The sequence below is a fragment of the Ranitomeya variabilis genome, chromosome 2 (genome assembly GCF_051348905.1).
Source record: "Ranitomeya variabilis isolate aRanVar5 chromosome 2, aRanVar5.hap1, whole genome shotgun sequence".
NCBI classification, from domain to species: domain Eukaryota; kingdom Metazoa; phylum Chordata; class Amphibia; order Anura; family Dendrobatidae; genus Ranitomeya; species Ranitomeya variabilis.
The window spans coordinates 119,714,357-119,731,608 of record NC_135233.1 but is presented as its reverse complement, the minus strand read 5'-3'; the positions used below and the strand labels follow the sequence as shown (position 1 = coordinate 119,731,608).

The 17,252-nt window shown below is 41.3% G+C and overlaps 1 protein-coding gene across 1 annotated transcript in view; it reads right to left on the bottom strand.

Annotated features, from left to right (window-relative positions):
* Window positions 1-17,252, bottom strand: part of SLC8A1 (solute carrier family 8 member A1) — a 718,740-nt gene that overhangs the window by 572,914 nt on the left and 128,574 nt on the right. Inside the window, exon 2 of the mRNA XM_077282897.1 lies at window positions 13,884-13,946. The gene's annotated coding sequence lies outside the window, so the exon portion shown is untranslated. The remainder of the gene's footprint in view (window positions 1-13,883; window positions 13,947-17,252) is intronic.

The following is a 17,252-nucleotide window of genomic DNA, read 5'->3' as shown; positions in this document are numbered from 1 at the left end:
TTCTGTCTCCTCCAAGCACAACGAGTTTCGTTTCTGCTAAACCGTTCTACTTTGGTTTCATCAGACCATATGATATTCTGCCAATTCTTTTCTGGATAATCCAAATGCTCTCTAGCAAACTTCAGATGGGCCTGGACATGTACTGGCTTAAGCAGAGGGACATGTCTGGCACTGCAGGATCTGAGTACCTGGCGGCGTAGTGTGTTACTGATGGTAGCGTTTTTTACGGTGGTCCCAGCTCTATGCAGGTCATTCACTAGTTCCCCCCGTGTGGTTCTGGAATTTTTGCTCACTGTTCTTGTGATCATTTTGACCCTATGGGGTGAGATCTAGCGTGGAGGCACAGATCAAGGGAGATTATCAGTGGTCTTGTATGTCTTCCATTTTCTTATTATTGCTCCCACAGTTATTTCATCACACCAAGCTGCTTGCATATTGCAGATTCAGTCTTCCCAGCCTGGTGCAAGGCTACAATTTTTTTTCTGGTGTCCTTCGACTGCTCTTTGGTCTTTACCATAGTGGAGTTTGGAGTGTGACTGTTTGAGGTTGTGGACAGGTGTCTTTTATACTGATAAGAAGTTCAAACAGCTGCCATTACTACAGGTAATGAGTGGAGGACAGAGAAGCCTCTAAAAGAAGAAGTTACAGGTCTGTGAGAGCCAGAAATCTTGAATGTTTTTAGGTGACTAAATACTTATTTTCCACCAAAATTTGAAAAATAAATCTTGCCAAATCAGACAAGGTGATTTTCTGGATTTGTTTTCTCAATTTTGACTCTCATAGTTGTGGTCTACCTATGATGTCAATTACAGGCCTCTCTCATCTTTTTAAGTAGGAGAACTTGCACAACTTGTGGCTGACTAAATACTTTTTTTCCCACTGTATATACGTCATAAGTCATGAATGGGTTAAGCATGTTAAGAACATACAAATTCCACACATACAGATGCTGCACTTGAGTGGGTTGAAACCTACAGCTCAAGAATACTAACCACTGAGCCAGGGGCGGTCACTGATAGAAGAGAGCCCTTGTGCAAGAACAATATGTTTCTGTGACAGAAGTTGCTTGCTGTTTTTGGAAGTGTTAGCGGCCCCCATACATCTGGGGCCCTTGTGTGGCCGCATAAGTTCCACCAATGTTGTGTCCACCCCTGCACTGAGCCACCATGCTGCCATTATACTATATGTACTATCCCTCCTGCAAGCTAACCACTCAATGTAAATGTCCTATCACTTCTTGATGCTCTTACGTGTGTGCAGTATAATAGTTATGACCCCCAAATGCCAATGACCCATTTTAACAATGTGTATGCTACTGTATGTCAGGTCTGTTGTAATTTGTGTTCTTAGATCGCATTGAAACAAAAGACAGAAGAAATAGTCAGAAGTAAAACCCCGCTCTTCACTGTACGCTGGATGCGGATCAGATTGTAGCAGAATGGAAATGTCAGAAACCGATAGATTGAAAGCATAAAGGAAAGCACTGAACCTAGAATAATACATTTGGCCACTGAGCCTACAAGAAAATCCCAGGAATATTTTCCGAATGGCATGATTCACTGCTTTACTTTGTGTTGCTCACCACAAGGCGAGCATTTTGCTCCCAAAACCCGGATTACTGTAAGACATTTAGTACAATTTGTTTACGCGTTGGGATGACAAATGCCTGTCCGAGTAGCTGCATTGCAGAGGAGAACCAACATCTTTGGCTTTCAGTCCCAGATACAATAATATTTCTATCCATTTGGCAATTTGATTGCATTAATGATACAGTTGAACTGTTTGTGGACTATGCAGCCAAGCTTTTAATTTTAGCAAATGACAAGTGTGTATTATTAGTTAGGATGAAAGTAAAACTGTCAGTCACCCTTGCCAGGTTTCTGAAACGATTTTTAGATGATGTACAAATGAAAATCTACAATTCTCCCATCAAAAGATGGACGTAGTGAATATAAAGAGCAGATCCTAAAGAATGTTGGTATACAGTACAAAGCACATACTGTATTGATATTTTTTTTATCACTTTCTATGTTCATCACACATCTCATTGATATATAGCCAAACTGCATTATACAGATTGCACTATACTCATAAGTTATTTATTGACTACTTATGAGTTGGCTGTGACCTTGAAGGGAATCTGTCAGAATGGTTTTACCCGACTAAATAGCCATGTGCACGTTTCTCTTTCAAAGAAAAGCCCAGCAATACCTTTACAATGGCCATTTGGTTCCTCCATTACTGAGAAATCAGAGTTTGAATTTGAGTTTTTAATTTATATGCAAATGAGGACTGGTAGATCCAAAGCCTCTGTCAATCCCGCTCGATTCCCTATCCAGCGCCACCTTTTCCTGCTTGACTGATTGCGCTTCTGTCTAAAGTCACACAACATTGAGGTCGTCAGTCAAGCATGAGCAGGCGACGCTGAATAGAGCTGGAGTGACAGAGGCTTCATATCTACAGTAGCTCTTAAGCCTCATTTGCATAAAAGTTCAAACACTGATTTCTCAGTAATGGAGGAAAGGACTGGCCATCTAAAGATATTAGTAACATATTTTTTAAGTTGAAGGAAGACTTTAAGTCCATCTAGTTCAACCCATAGCCTAACCTAACATGCCCTAATATGTTGATCCAGAGGAAGGCAAAAAAAACCCATGAGGCAAACAGTAAGTTCCACATTGGGGAAACAAATTCCTTCCCGACTCCACATACAGCAATCAGACTAGTTCCCTGGATCAACGCCCTATCAAGGAATCTAGTGTATATACCCTGTAACATTATGCTTTTCCAGAAAGGTATCCAGTCCCGTCTTAAATTTAAGTAACGAATCACTCATTACAACATCATACGGCAGAGAGTTCCATAGTCTCACTGCTCTTACAGTAAAGAATCCGCGTCTGTTATTATGCTTAAACCTTTTTTCCTCCAGACGTAGAGGATGCCCCCTTGTCCCTGTCTCACATCTATGAGTAAAAAGATCATCAGAAAGGTCTTTGTACTGTCCCCTCATATATTTACACATTAATATAAGATCACCCCTTAGCCTTCGTTTTTCCAAACTAAATAGCAAGTGTAATAACCTATCTTGGTATTGCGGGCCCCCCAGTCCTCTAATAACCTTGGTCGCTCTTCTCTGCACCCGCTCCAGTTCAGCTATGTCTTTCTTATACATCGGAGACCAGAACTGTACACAGTATTCTAAGTGTGGTCGAACTAGTGACTTGTATAGAGGTAAAATTATGTTCTCGTCATGAGCATCTATGCCTCTTTTAATGCATCCCATTATTTTATTTGACTTTGTAGCAGCTGCCTGACACTGGCTACTAAATGTGAGTTTGTCATCCACCCATACACCCAGGTCTTTTTTCAGTGACAGTTTTGCCCAGTGTTTTACAATTAAGTACATAATTATACATCTTATTTGCTCTACCCAAGTGCATGACCTTACATTTATCTCCATTAAAGCTCATTTGCCATTTATCAGCCCAAGTTTCTAGTTTACATAAATCCTCCTGTAATATAAAATTGTCCTCCTCTTTATTGATTACCCTGCAGAGTTTAGTGTCAACACCAAAAATTGAAATTCTACTCTGTATGCCCCTTACAAGGTCATTAATAAATATGTTATAAAGAAGAGGGCCCAACACCGACCCCTGAGGTACCCCACTGCTAACTGTGACCCAGTCCGAGTGTGCTCCATTAATAACCACCCTTTGTTTCCTATCCCTGAGCCAGCTCTTAACCCACTTACACATATTTTCCTTTATCCCCAGTGTTCTCATTTTATGTATCAACCTTTGGTGTGGCACCATATCAAAAGCTTTTGAAAAGTCCATATACACTACGTCCACTGCATTTCCTTGGTCCAGTCCAGAACTTACCTCTTCATAGAAACTGATCAGATTAGTCTGACAGGAACGGTCCCTAGTAAACCCATGCTGATACTGGGTCATGAGGTTATTCCTCTTCAGATACTCCAGTATAGCATCTCTTAGAAAACCTTCCAGGATTTTACCTACAGTAGAGGTTAAGCTTACTGGCCTATAATTTCCTAGTTCAGTTTTTGTCCCCGTTTTGAATATTGGCACCACATTTGCTATACGCCAGTCCTGTGGTCCAGGAATGAGGGTGTATCCCATTCGGGCCTGGGGATTTGTCAACTTTACTGATTTTTAGACGCCGCCGTACTTCCTCCTGGGTTAAGCAGGTGATATTTAATGGGGAATTTTTGTTATCAGGGGGGATATCTTTCCATTCACTGAGGGTCCAAATGCTGCTTCCCTCATTGATCCTGAGAATCAGGGCTTTCAAGAGCCATGGCTGAATGGAGCGGAGATCGATCAAGCACAGTGCCATTGCATTTAATTCATTCTTAATGGGACCGCCAGAGACTACATAGAGTTGCGCGCGGCTGATCTTTGGCATTCTCATCAAAATGAATGGAGCGGAATTGCGCATGATTGACCATTGCTCCATTCAACTGGGACTCTGAAAAAGATCATTGGTGCCACCGCAGTCAGATCTACAGTGGTCGGAAACTTTCAAACATGAAAATACTGCTTTAAGGTAAAAAGTAATTACTGCCCCCAATTATTCTCTGTCTGCCCTAACTGTATTAATGCCTAGCCAAGAATTTTTTTATTTGACTAGTATGTATGACCTAAGAGGGGAAAACACAAGATCATCTAAAATGATGACCTTCCTGGTGTATTAAGCAACTTTAGATTTAGTCTTAGACCTGGACACAAATGTATAACAAAGAGGTTAATTGTCGTAAATGTGCACACATGTATAGCATGCATCAGGTAGCTGATTTAAATAGGATGTACTGTAAGTATAATGCCTGCTGACATTTATTCTCGACAGTGATATTTATGAAAAGTGAGAGCAATGTCATCAGTATGTTTGTCAAATCCAGCCTTGCTGAAAAGCTGTATAAAATTTAATGTATCGATCCCATGCAATTGTCTAATCAAAGACCTTGATCCTGCTGATCAGTTCTAAAATGGAAATTAGAAAGACTAACTGCAGTAAAGCAAGGATGCACATTGTTGGAAGTACTCATTTTTTTGCTTTGTTTTTTTTTTTTTGCTGTGAGGTTATGTGAAGGCCCAGCTCTCTTACATAGTGATATATTTCCATTGACTCATTCATATTGAGAAGAAAGGCAGTCTACTAATCATTTATGAGGAACACAGTGAGACACAAGACATAGTTAAATGTGTAACGTTCCTAATTATCTGGTGACTATGAACAACTGCTGTTAAATGGTATTCGCACGTACGAAAGTAAGAGTGTGCAGGGCCATAGCTTAACGGGAGGTGCAGAGAAAGCGGTCATATTGAGGCTAGAAAAAAACAACACCAATATTATGACTAGACCATGGTAGGTTGATGGCCCAACAGGAGTTTTAAGCTGCATCTTGGGTGCCTTTGAGTGATATCATTGATTACTTGTAAATGTAGGTCAACAGCCTCGGTGGTAGATAAGAAAAGTTTCATTCTAGAATTATTATCATCAGACCACATCATGGTATCAGCTTTATTTAGGTAAAATGGACATTGCTCAAAATTTACATTTGTTTCCATTAATTTTACATTTAAAAAGAATGGGTCACTTCTAATAAATATACATAATTCGTTTTTTAACCCCTTCACCCCCGCAGCTTTTTCCGTTTTTTCGTTTTCGTTTTCCGCTCCCCTCCTTCCCAGAGCCATAACTTTTTTATTTTTCCGTCAATATGGCCATGTGAAGGCTTATTTTTTGCAGGACGAGATGTACTTTTGAACGACGTCATTGGTTTTACCATACCGTGTAACAGAAAACGGGAAAAAAATTCCAAGTGTGATGAAATTGCAAAAAAGTGCAATATCACCCTTGGTTTTTGTTTGGCTTTTTTGCTAGGTTCACCAAATGCTAAAACTGACCTGCCATTATGATTCTCCAGGTCATTACGAGTTCATAGACACCTAACATCTCTAGGTTATTTTTTATCTAAGTGGTGAAAAAAAATTCCAAAGTTTGCTTAAAAAAAAAAAATTGCGCGATTTTCCGATACCCGTAGCGTCTCCAATTTTCATGATCTGGGGTCAGGTGATGGCTTATTTTTTGCGTGCTGAGCTGATGTTTTCAATGATACCATTTTGGTGCAGATATGTTCTTTTGATCGCCCGTTATTGCATTTTAATGCAATGTTGCGGCGACAAAAAAAACGTAATTTTGGCGTTTTGATTTTTTTTTCGCTACGCCATTTAGCGATAAGGTTAATCCTTTGTTTTTATTGATAGATCGGGCGATTCTGAACTTGGCGATACCAAATATGTGTATGTTTGATTTTTTTATTGTTTTATTTTGATTGGGGCGAAAGGGGGGTGATTTGAACTTTTATATATTTTTTATTTTTTTTATATTTTTAAACACTTTTTTTATTTAATTTTGGCATGCTTCAATAGCCTCCATAGGAGGCTAGAAGCATGCACTACACGATCGGGTCTGCTACATAGAGGTGAAGTACAGATCACCTCTATGTAGCAGAAAGGCAGGTGTACTTTGAACGCCGACCACAGGGTGGCACTCAAAGCAATTGGCCATCAACAACCATAGAGGTCTCAAGGAGACCTCTGGTTGTTATGGCAATGCACCATTGACCCCCAATCATGTGGCCGGGAGCGCTAGTTAAATGCCGCTGTCAGCGTTTGACGGTGGCATTTAACTAGTTAATGGGCGCACATATCAGCTGTACAAACCAGCTGACATGTCGCGGCTTTGAGGTGGGCTCACCGCCGGAGCCCACCTCAAAGCGAGGGATCTGCCAGCTAACGTACTATTCCGTCAGCTGGCAGAAAGGGGTTAATCTTGTGTACATGCTGCTGTTCTACTAGGCATTGTTGATTTTCTATTCCTACCCCTCTTTGTTCTCCTTTTTTTCTGTATATAAGTCTAGTATTTTTAGCCACCTGGGCATGGTTCCCATGAAGGTGTCAACAGAGGAGAGTTTAGGTCCACGCCCACTTATTAATAAGATTTTAGACAACTGGGCATGGTCCTGAACTCCTCTTTGTGATTGTATTTATATATATATATATATATATATATATATATATATATATATATATAAAGTGAAGGAAATAATTATTTGATTCCTTGCTGATTTTGTAAGTTTGCCCACTGACAAAGCCATGACCAGTCTATAATTTTAAGGGTAGGTTAATTTTAACATTGAGAGATAGAATATCAAAAATAAAATTGAGAAAATCACATTGTATAAATTATATAAATGTATTTGCATTTTACAGTGAGAAATATTTGATCCCTCTGGCAAACAAGACTTAATACTTGGTGGCAAAACCCTTGTTGGCAAGCACAGCAGTCACACATTTTTGTAGTTGATGATGAGGTTTGCGCACATGCCAGGAGGAATTTTGGTCCAATCCTCTTTGCGGATCATCTCTAAATCATTAAGATTTTTTAGGCCGTCACTTGGCAACTCCGAGCTTTAACTCCCTTCATAAGTTTTCTATGGGATTAAGGTCTGGAGACTGGCTAGGTCACTCCATGGCCTTAATGTGCTTCGTTTTGAGCCACTCCTTTATTGCCTTGGCTGTACGTTTTGGGTCATTGTCTTGCTGGAAGACCCAGCCACGACCCATTTTTAATGTCCTGGCGGCGGGAAGGAGGTTGTCACTCAGGATTTTTCAGTACATGGCTGCATCCATTCTCTCATTGATTGAAATAGTCCTGTGACCTTAGGAGAGAAACACCCCCAAAACATATTGTTTCCACCTCCATGCTTGACAGTGGGGACGGTGTTCTTTGGGTCATAGGCAGCATTTCTATTCCTCCAAACACGGCGAATTGAGTTAATGCCAAAAAGCTCAATTTTAATCTCATCTGACCACAGCACCTTCTCCAAATCACTCACAGAATCATCCAGGTGTTCATTGGCAAACTTCAGACTGGCCGGCACATGTGCCTCCTTAAAAGGGGGGACCTTGCGGGCACTGCAGGATTTGAAACCTTTATGGCGTCCCAGCTGCTTGAGATCATTAACAAATTCCCCCATGTAGTTTTAGTCTGATCTCTCACCTTCCTCATGATCAAGGATACCCCATGAGGTGAGATTTTGCATTTTGCCCCAGATCGATGTTGATTAACAGTCATTTTGTATTTCTTCCATTTTCTTACTATTGCACCAACAGTTGTCTCCTTCTCACTGCCTTTTTACTAGGCACTGCTCCTAATAGCCAGTTTCCTACTCCACACTGATGAGGGGCAAAAACCCCGAAACAGCTGTCTGTGGATGGATACCATGCTTGGCATAGGTGGTTTTCCTTTATTGGATGTTTTCCTTTATCGGATGCTGCCCTTCCTGTGGTTGTTCCTTCCCGGGGAAAGGCCTGGCTATTCATTGCTTGCGTTGAGAAACACGTGATGGTGCCTCCGCAGCTACTCTACATGCAGTAACTGCATTGTAGACACACTGAGGGGTGGAACCATGACAATAGCTTTTCACCTTTGTACTTTGATGGAGTAAGACATACTAAATTAATTAGAAGACTCACACCTCAAATTTAGCACATCTTTCAGCTGCTCATGTGCCAGAGTCAGAAATGTACTCCAATCCAATTTTGCTAAAAATCATGGCACTTTTGTTTCATAAAATGTTGTAAATCTTTTGTCATAAAAATCGCAATTTATTTGCACAACCGCCTGTTACGCACTAATGAGCAACTTTTTACTGACAGTTTTCTGGCCTTTGTAATTGGCTATTCTGATTGAAGATGTCTTCTTGCTACTGACATAAAAACAGTAATGTGAAGAATATTGGAGATATCATTTCATGTCAATCATTTGTATCCTATTTTGCATGGGATTATAAACCCCCTTCCTTTGTGCAGTTGTAACAGGACATCTGGCTCAACAGAGAAGAAACTCATACCCACACCAGCTAGATAGTATCAAGCTCCTACAGGAACACCCCCTGTATATACCTTGCGGTCAAACTGCTTTGTTGAGTAAACTATGATTTCATAAGGAGAATATGGACTTATGGTACGTTCTGGTCACATACGCATTACATTTATGAGATCTCTGGAATGGACAGAATGCCTTCCAGTGTCTCAATCTGTTCTAGCAACACAGGGTGGGGTGAATGGCTAGTAGAAGCCAGGTAGCAAAGCTGTGTTTGCTCTCAATGCATAGCAGAGGCCCGGCTGGATCTGATGGCACCAAAACCGCCTCCCTAAGATTGTCCATTAAGGAGTTATGACTAGTGTTGAGCGATACCGTCCGATACTTGAAAGTATCGGTATCGGAAAGTATCGGCCGATACCGGCAAAGTATCGGATCCAATCCGATACCGATACCCGATACCAATACAAGTCAATGGGACTCATGTATCGGACGGTATCCCTGATGGTTCCCAGGGTCTGAAGGAGAGGAAACTCTCCTTCAGGCCCTGGGAACCATATAAATGTGTAAAAGAAAGAATTAAAATAAAAAATATCGCTATACTCACCTGTCCGACGCAGCCGGGACCTCAGCGAGGGAACCGGCAGCGTTGTTTGTTTAAAATTAGCGCTTTTACTTGGTTACGTGAATTCCCGGCTTGTGATTGGTCAGGGCGGCCATGTTGCCGGGACGCGGACCAATCACAGCAAGCCGTGACGAAATTACGTCACGGCTTGCTGTGATTGGTCCGCGTCCCGGCAACATGGCCGCCATTAACCAATCACAAGCCGTGACGTCACGGGAGGCTGGACTTGCGCACTTTTTAAAAAGCGCGCGTGTCCAGCCTCCCGTGACGTCACGGCTTGTGATTGGTTAATGGCGGCCATGTTGCCGGGACGCGGACCAATCACAGCAAGCCGTGACGTAATTTCGTCACGGCTTACTGTGATTGGTCCGCGTCCCGGCAACATGGCGCCGTGACCAATCATAAGCCGGGACGTCACTGGAGGCTGGACACGCGCGCTTTTTAAAAAGTGCGCAAGTCCAGCCTCCCGTGACGTCACGGCTTGTGATTGGTTAATGGCGGCCATGTTGCCGGGACGCGGACCAATCACAGCAAGCCGTGACGTAATTTCGTCACGGCTTGCTGTGATTGGTCCGCGTCCCGGCAACATGGCCGCCCTGACCAATCACAAGCCGGGAATTCACGTAACCAAGTAAAAGCGCGAATTTTAAACAAACAACGCTGCCGGTTCCCTCGCTGAGGTCCAGGCTGCGTCGGAGAGGTGAGTATAGCGATATTTTTTATTTTAATTCTTTCTTTTACACATTTTTACATTAATGTTGTTTCGATACCGATACCCGATATCACAAAAATATCGGATCTCGGTATCGGAAATTCCGATACAGCAAGTATCGGCCGATACCCGATACTTGCAGCATCGGAATGCTCAACACTAGTTATGACCCATATTAGGTTTTGGCGTTTTTAGTTGCTAGAAGCAAGAGGACGGGATTTAGGTTTAGTCCAGAGGGCTGGAGAGGAGTGACCCAAAGGGAAAAAAGGCCAGTGTAAGGCCATGTGGTGTCTCTCTCTCTGTTATGCTTGTGATTGTCTTCAAAAGTGGGGACCACATGGAGTAACGTGCTATGAGGTAGCTAAGAACCAGCTGGCAGCCCATGCCCCCTGCGGTCCAGCACCGACATGTTTGAACATCAAACCGGTAATTGAAATTACCCATCTGCTTATATCTTTTGTACTACCACTATTTGTATTTGCATATGTGACCACTGTATATGTATAACCATGGGTATATAGTGATTTGTCTAGTGTGCCCTTGAGGCGATTAATAAATAATTTATCCTTGGGCTGCTCTTTTATCTCGATACACGAATCCACACGTCTGTATTCTCGGTTTAACTTTCCATGCTACCAAGGCATAATCCTGATATAAACCCGATATAGTCCCATGCTTATATCTAACAGGGAACTGGTGGCAGTCCTATCAGGCTGACTAGGAGCTGTTTCACTGATGCTAGTGAAAGGGGCCTCCCAGTCTGTCAGAGATGTGGTCGAGTGTGGTGCCACATCCTCTCATTCCCCGTGCGACCCTGGGCCCATATGGACAGGGGGTGTCTGTTTCAAAGTCTTCCAAGCACTGATCTTACGTGTCCCCATGGGGTGCGGAAAGATATGTTGGTGAAAGTGGGTCTGCCGTAATAGTGAGATGATATAATAAGAGAGGCTAATCGGCACACCATATATACTGGGTGCAGAAATAGGAATCCACTCAGCAGTTTATAAAAAAAAAAGAAGAATTTGGCACTCCAAAGATCAAATGCGAAAGTTTATTATAAGGTGAGTCCATAATAGTGCAAAAACATTTTGTAGTTTGATATTAACGTTTCAGCAGTAATGGCCTTCCTCAGAACAAGTGTGAAGCTGGTGACAGTGCAAGAAAAAGACTGCACAAAGATTCCGTACTGACGCTTAGGAGAAAGGCACAACCGTGCACTGAACATGTAATAGTGCCGTCGAGCAGGGTGGTGAGGTGCAGGTTCATCACAAGGAAATTTATAAAATAACCCCAAATGGGTAAAATTTGTGGATGTTTTATACTGTACCCATTACTGGAGACTTGTAGAGGCTTGATAAGGTACTTAGCATCCAAATCAAATAGACCTGAGGGAAGGGCATTGTGATGAGGTTCCTGTCTGTTAACTGCTCTCAGCCAATCAGCATTGATGTAAACACTTCTGGCAATGCTTTATTGGCTGCTCACCTCTCCCAAAAGTCCTTATTAGAAAGATACTTGGGACAGTAAAGAAATCCCAACCTGTGCTTCTGTGAGCTGTATATTAGGAGGTTTTTGTTGGAAATTATACAAGCCCATATGTAATGCCCTGGTGGCATTTTAAATGTTAATGTAATAGTAAATGGTCATTAAATGAACTATAACTATCTGTTTCCTAGACATGTCTATGTCAATGTACTTAATTACATTTTCCAGTAGTTACAGCATAGGGGAGAATGATGCAGTCAGGTTTTCATTATGACATAATGTGGAACAAATTCCTCTGAGATGCAAAATTAGATACAATCAAGGACAAGCAAATCACTAACTAGTATGAACAAAAAATAAAAAAGTATTAGAAATATATGTAATGGAACAAGAAAACAGCGCTGTATAGAGTTATTTCTTCAATTAACCAATAGGCTTAAAGAAGTATTCCCATCTTCAAGATCCTATCCCAATATGTAGTAGGTGTAATAATAAGAAGATTTGAAAATACATCCAATTAGAAATAGAGCATAATTCTTCTGATTTGTAACAAGGTGGCATGGGGTGGTAGTCATGGGTGAGTCCACTAGGTCACAGTCTGTGAGCACCCTGGCCCCTTGCACATGAAAAGACAGTCTAAGGCACAGCCCCATGTCATAGTTGATTACCTCTGTCACATGGTTGCTCTCCATTCTGGAACGGTGACCTCGGGATGCAGCACACGTCACTCTTTGGGTCCAATAGTATAAAGAACTTTAAAAAAGATGAGAAGGAAGAAATAGTGATTCCTGAGCTGTCCCTAGGTAAAGATGCTGCTTTATTCGCATCTGCTGCAGCAGCAGAAGCTCCCAAACGGCTCATAGGAGCTAACAGTCTCTGAGAGGGCACTCTCACAGTCCTTGTGCCCTTTCTTGCTGCCCGACAGTTCATTCGCAGCTCTGTTCCCCTCCAGGGGTGTAACACGCTCCCAACAGGGGAGCATGTCCTACCGCGGGCAAGCCTGCCTGGGCACTGCTCCAGAAACAGGAGCTTCCTGCTTCTTTGAGGCTGCTAGTCCAGCCCCCTTTTATTAACCACTTCTGCCCCTAATCTGCACATAGGCAACAGATAACATATTGCAGTACACTACAAAGACATAGAATTAAAGGGAACTTCACACAGTACACATACAGTCATAACACAGTAAACAGTAGTTCCATAGTAGACATATAGACACATTGATACATAGCCAACTATTAGAGCACTGCAGGGGGAACACATGTCCGGCATATACGGAAGGAGGGGGCAGCTGAGGATCCCGCCACCTCCTTACAGATTTGCTTTGTCACTTACCCCATGTGCAGGTTATTTCGGTAGCTTAGGTATATATGGTTACATCCATTAACAACTAACTAACTGTCACTATATGAGTTGTCAAAACCATGGATCGCTATGCTACTGCAATGCCCTGCACATGGGGTAAGCGACATAGCAAATCAGAAGAACTATACTGCATTTCTAATTGGAGGTATTTGCTAATATTATTAATGTTACACCTACTACAAATTGGGATAGGGTATTGAAGATGGGAATACCCCTATAAGTTTAGTGTGGATGCTTGGGTTAGAGGATGCTAAAAGATGAAACTACAAGTCCATCTCATCTCCATTTGTTTCACAATAGACTATAGTCTCATGAATTCCGTTATCAGTCATTTCGGACTTTGGATTGACGGCTTGTAGTATTTTTCCAATAGGATTTTTTTTTACATCTTTGCCATGAATTTCCAGTACAACCAGTTTAACAACCAACTGCACCCCAACAGTTCTTAGAACCATAACAAGGTATTATGAAATCTCCAACACAAGAAAACATGAAATATAACACAATAATATAGTAAAGCTAGTACTTGATTCCAAGTTTATCACTGATATTTTCTCCCCAAGTGCTTCACTCTTAAGTATATTTTCAAGCTCCCACTGAAACTGACATTAGAGTTAATTTTCCAGACAATTCAGGGCCAGGAGCCCTTATCTATCCACTTTTCTTCTTTTTATCACTGTTATTGCTTTTGGCTGATGGGAATGAGAATGGGAAATAGAGTAAAGATATTTTTGGTGGAACCTATGACTCTTTCTTTCCACATGAGGAAGAAGTGAAGGAACTACTCACCCTTGATGTCCAGAGATTTGACGTCTGCTGTATGCTGCATCCGATCCTTAGAAACAGCAACTCCTGCAGAAACGAGAAAGCTGGATTAAATAGTTTCACTACAAGAATGACAAAAGTAGCTTCATTCTGCCATTTGATTTTAAATTAAAATTACAAAACTGCGATGTCCTCAAATTGGAGTGGAACTTGGGGCATAATATCTAAGATCTAAAAAATAAGTCTAAGGCAACTTTAGGTGCACACATGTAGTTGGGTTTGCAACTCCCAAATTTACGCAACTGTATTAAGACCGTTGGCAAAAATCAAAACCTGGTTTACTTTAACTTGACCACATTCACCGTCCATCATTAGTGATGGTTTTTAGAACATGTCATTGTGATATTAATATCACACCAACAAACATGCCCTAGAATCAGGACACAGATCTGCTTTAAAGAGGACCTGTCACCAAGTCAACTGTTGCCTTTTTTTGCTGTTAATTCATCTACGCTACTCCTCTGAGTAATCAATTTTCTTTTGTATCCGCCATATGGTTTGGCAGATACAGGAATTTGTGGCTATGGCTCACTCTATCCAATATATGTATGTTCAATCTGGTTTCTGGGCAATCCACTCCTTTGTGCACGAATAAGACTTGTAAAGTATCAACCAGCTTTGTTCGAAGTGATGATAACGTTTTTTTCAATCCAGCAAAGCGAATTAAAAGCAAAAAATTATTTGTTGTGACTTCACTGAAATAGCAGCATGGGCATAGAAAAATATTTTAGTAGTCAGCCAGACTCGAAATGCGTCAGATGCTGTTCTATGCCTATGCTACTATTTTAATGAAGTCACAATAAAGAATTTTTTTCTTTTAATTCGATTGCTGGATTGAAAGACATTTCTCATCGCTTCGTCCAGAGTTATGGGCCTTTGCACTCTTTTAAAGCTTTGAGGATGTGTCTGAAGATGTGAAACGATCGTTACGTGTACACTTGGATTATATCCTGTATGCACTTTATATCTAAATAATTGGATTTTATGGATGAAGCAGGACTTGGTGAGTGCCGTATATATGCTTCAATGCAAATGACTATATTGGAACTTTCTTAATGACACGGGCAAAATCAATTGCAAAAGCAATTTCAAATTAGTTATATATATACAGTGGGAATGGAAAGTATTCAGACCCCTTTAAATTTTTCACTCTTTGTTTCATTGCACCCATTTGGTCAAAAAGGTTATTTTTTTTTCACATTAATGTACACTCTACACCCCATCTTGACTGGAAAAAAAAACAGAAATGTAGATTTTTTTGCAAATGTAATAAAAAAGAAAAACTGAAATATCACATGGTCAGAAATATTTAGACCCTTTGTTCAGACACTCATATTTAAGTCACATGCTGTTCATTTGCTTGTAATCCTCCTTGAGATGGTTCTACTCCTTCATTGGAGTTCAGGTGTGTTTAAATAAACTGATAGGACTTGATTTGAAAAGGCATGCACCTGTCTATATAAGACCTCACAGCTCACAGTACATGTCAGACCAAATGAGAATCATGAGGTCAAAGGAACTGGCCAAGGAGCTCAGACAGAATTGTGGTAAGGCACAGATCTGGCCAAGGTTAGCAAATAATTTCTGCAGTACTAAAGGTTCCTAAGAGCACAGTGGCCTCCATAATCCTTAAATAGAAGAAGTTTGGGACCACCAGAAGTCTTCCTAGACCTGACCGTCCAGCTAAACTAAGCAATCATGGGAGAAGAGCCTTGGTGAGAGAGGTAAAAAAGAACCCCAAGATCACTGTGGCTGAGCTCCAGAGATGCAGTAGGGAGATGGGAGAAAGTTCCACAAAGTCAACTATCACTGCAGCCCTCCACCAGTCGGGCCTTTATGGCAGAGTGGCCCGATGGAAGCCTTTCCTCAGTGCAAGACATATGAAAGCCCTCATAGAGTTTGCTAAAAAACACATGAAGGACTCCCAGACTATGAGAAATAAGATTCTCTGGTCTGATGAGATGAAGATAGACCTTTTTGGTGATAATTCTAAGTGGTATGTGTGGAGAAAACCAGGCACTGCTCATTACCTGCCCAATACAAACCCAACAGTGAAACATGGTGGTGGCAGCATCATGCTATGGGGGTGTTTTTCAGCTGCAGGGACAGGACGACAGATTGTCATTGAAGGAAACATGAATTCGGACAAGTACAGAGAGATCCTGGATGAAAACCTCTTCCAGAGTGCTTGGGACCTCAGACTTGTCGAAGGTTCACCTTCCAACAAGACAATGACCCTAAGCACACAGCTAAAATACCAAAGGAGTGGCTTCAGAACAACTCTGTGACCATTCTTGACTGGCCCAGCCAGAGCCCTGACCTAAACCCAATTGAGAATCTCTGGAGAGACCTGAAAATGGCTGTCCACCAATGTTTACCATCCAACCTGACAGACCTGGAGAGGATCTGCAAGGAAGAATGGCAGAGCAACCCCAAATCAAGGTGTGAAAAACTTGTTGCATCATTCCCAGGAAGACTCATGGCTGTACTATGTCAAAAGGGTGCTTCTACTCAATGCTGAGCAAAGGGTCTGAATACTTATGACCATGTGATATTTCAGTTTTTCTTTTTTAACAAATTTGCAAAAATTACAAAAATTTTTTACGTCAAGATGGGTTGCAGAGTGTACATTAATGAGAAAAAAATGAACTTTTTTGAATTTACCAAATGGCTGCAATGAAACAAAAAGTGAAAAATTTGAAGGGGTCTGAATACTTTCCGTACCCACTGTATATACAGTACAGACTAAAAGTTTGGACACACCTTCTCATTTAAAGATTTTTCTGTATTTTCATGACTATGAAAATTGTACATTCTCACTGAAGGCATTAAAACTATGAATTAACACGTGGAATTATATACTTAACAAAAAAATGCGAAACAACTGAAATTATGTCTTATATTCTAGGTTCTTCAAAGTAGCCACCTTTTGCTTTGATTACTGCTTTGCACACGCTTGGCATTCTCTTGATGAGCTTCAAGAGGCAGTCACCGGGAATGGTTTTCAATTCACAGGTGTGCCCTGTCAGGTTTAATAAGTGGGATTTCTTGCCTTATAAATGGGGTTGAGACCATCAGTTGTGTTGTGCAGAAGTCTGGTGGATACACAGCTGATAGTCCTACTGAATAGACTGTTAGAATTTCTATTATGGCAAGAAAAAAGCAGCTAAGTAAAGAAAAATGAGTGGCCATCATTACTTTAAGAAATGAAGGTCAGTCAATCTGAAAAATTGGGAAAACTTTGAAAGTGTCCCCAAGTGCAGTTGCAAAAACCATCAAGCGCTACAAAGAAACTGGCTCACATGAGGACCGCCCCAGGAAAGGAAGACCAAG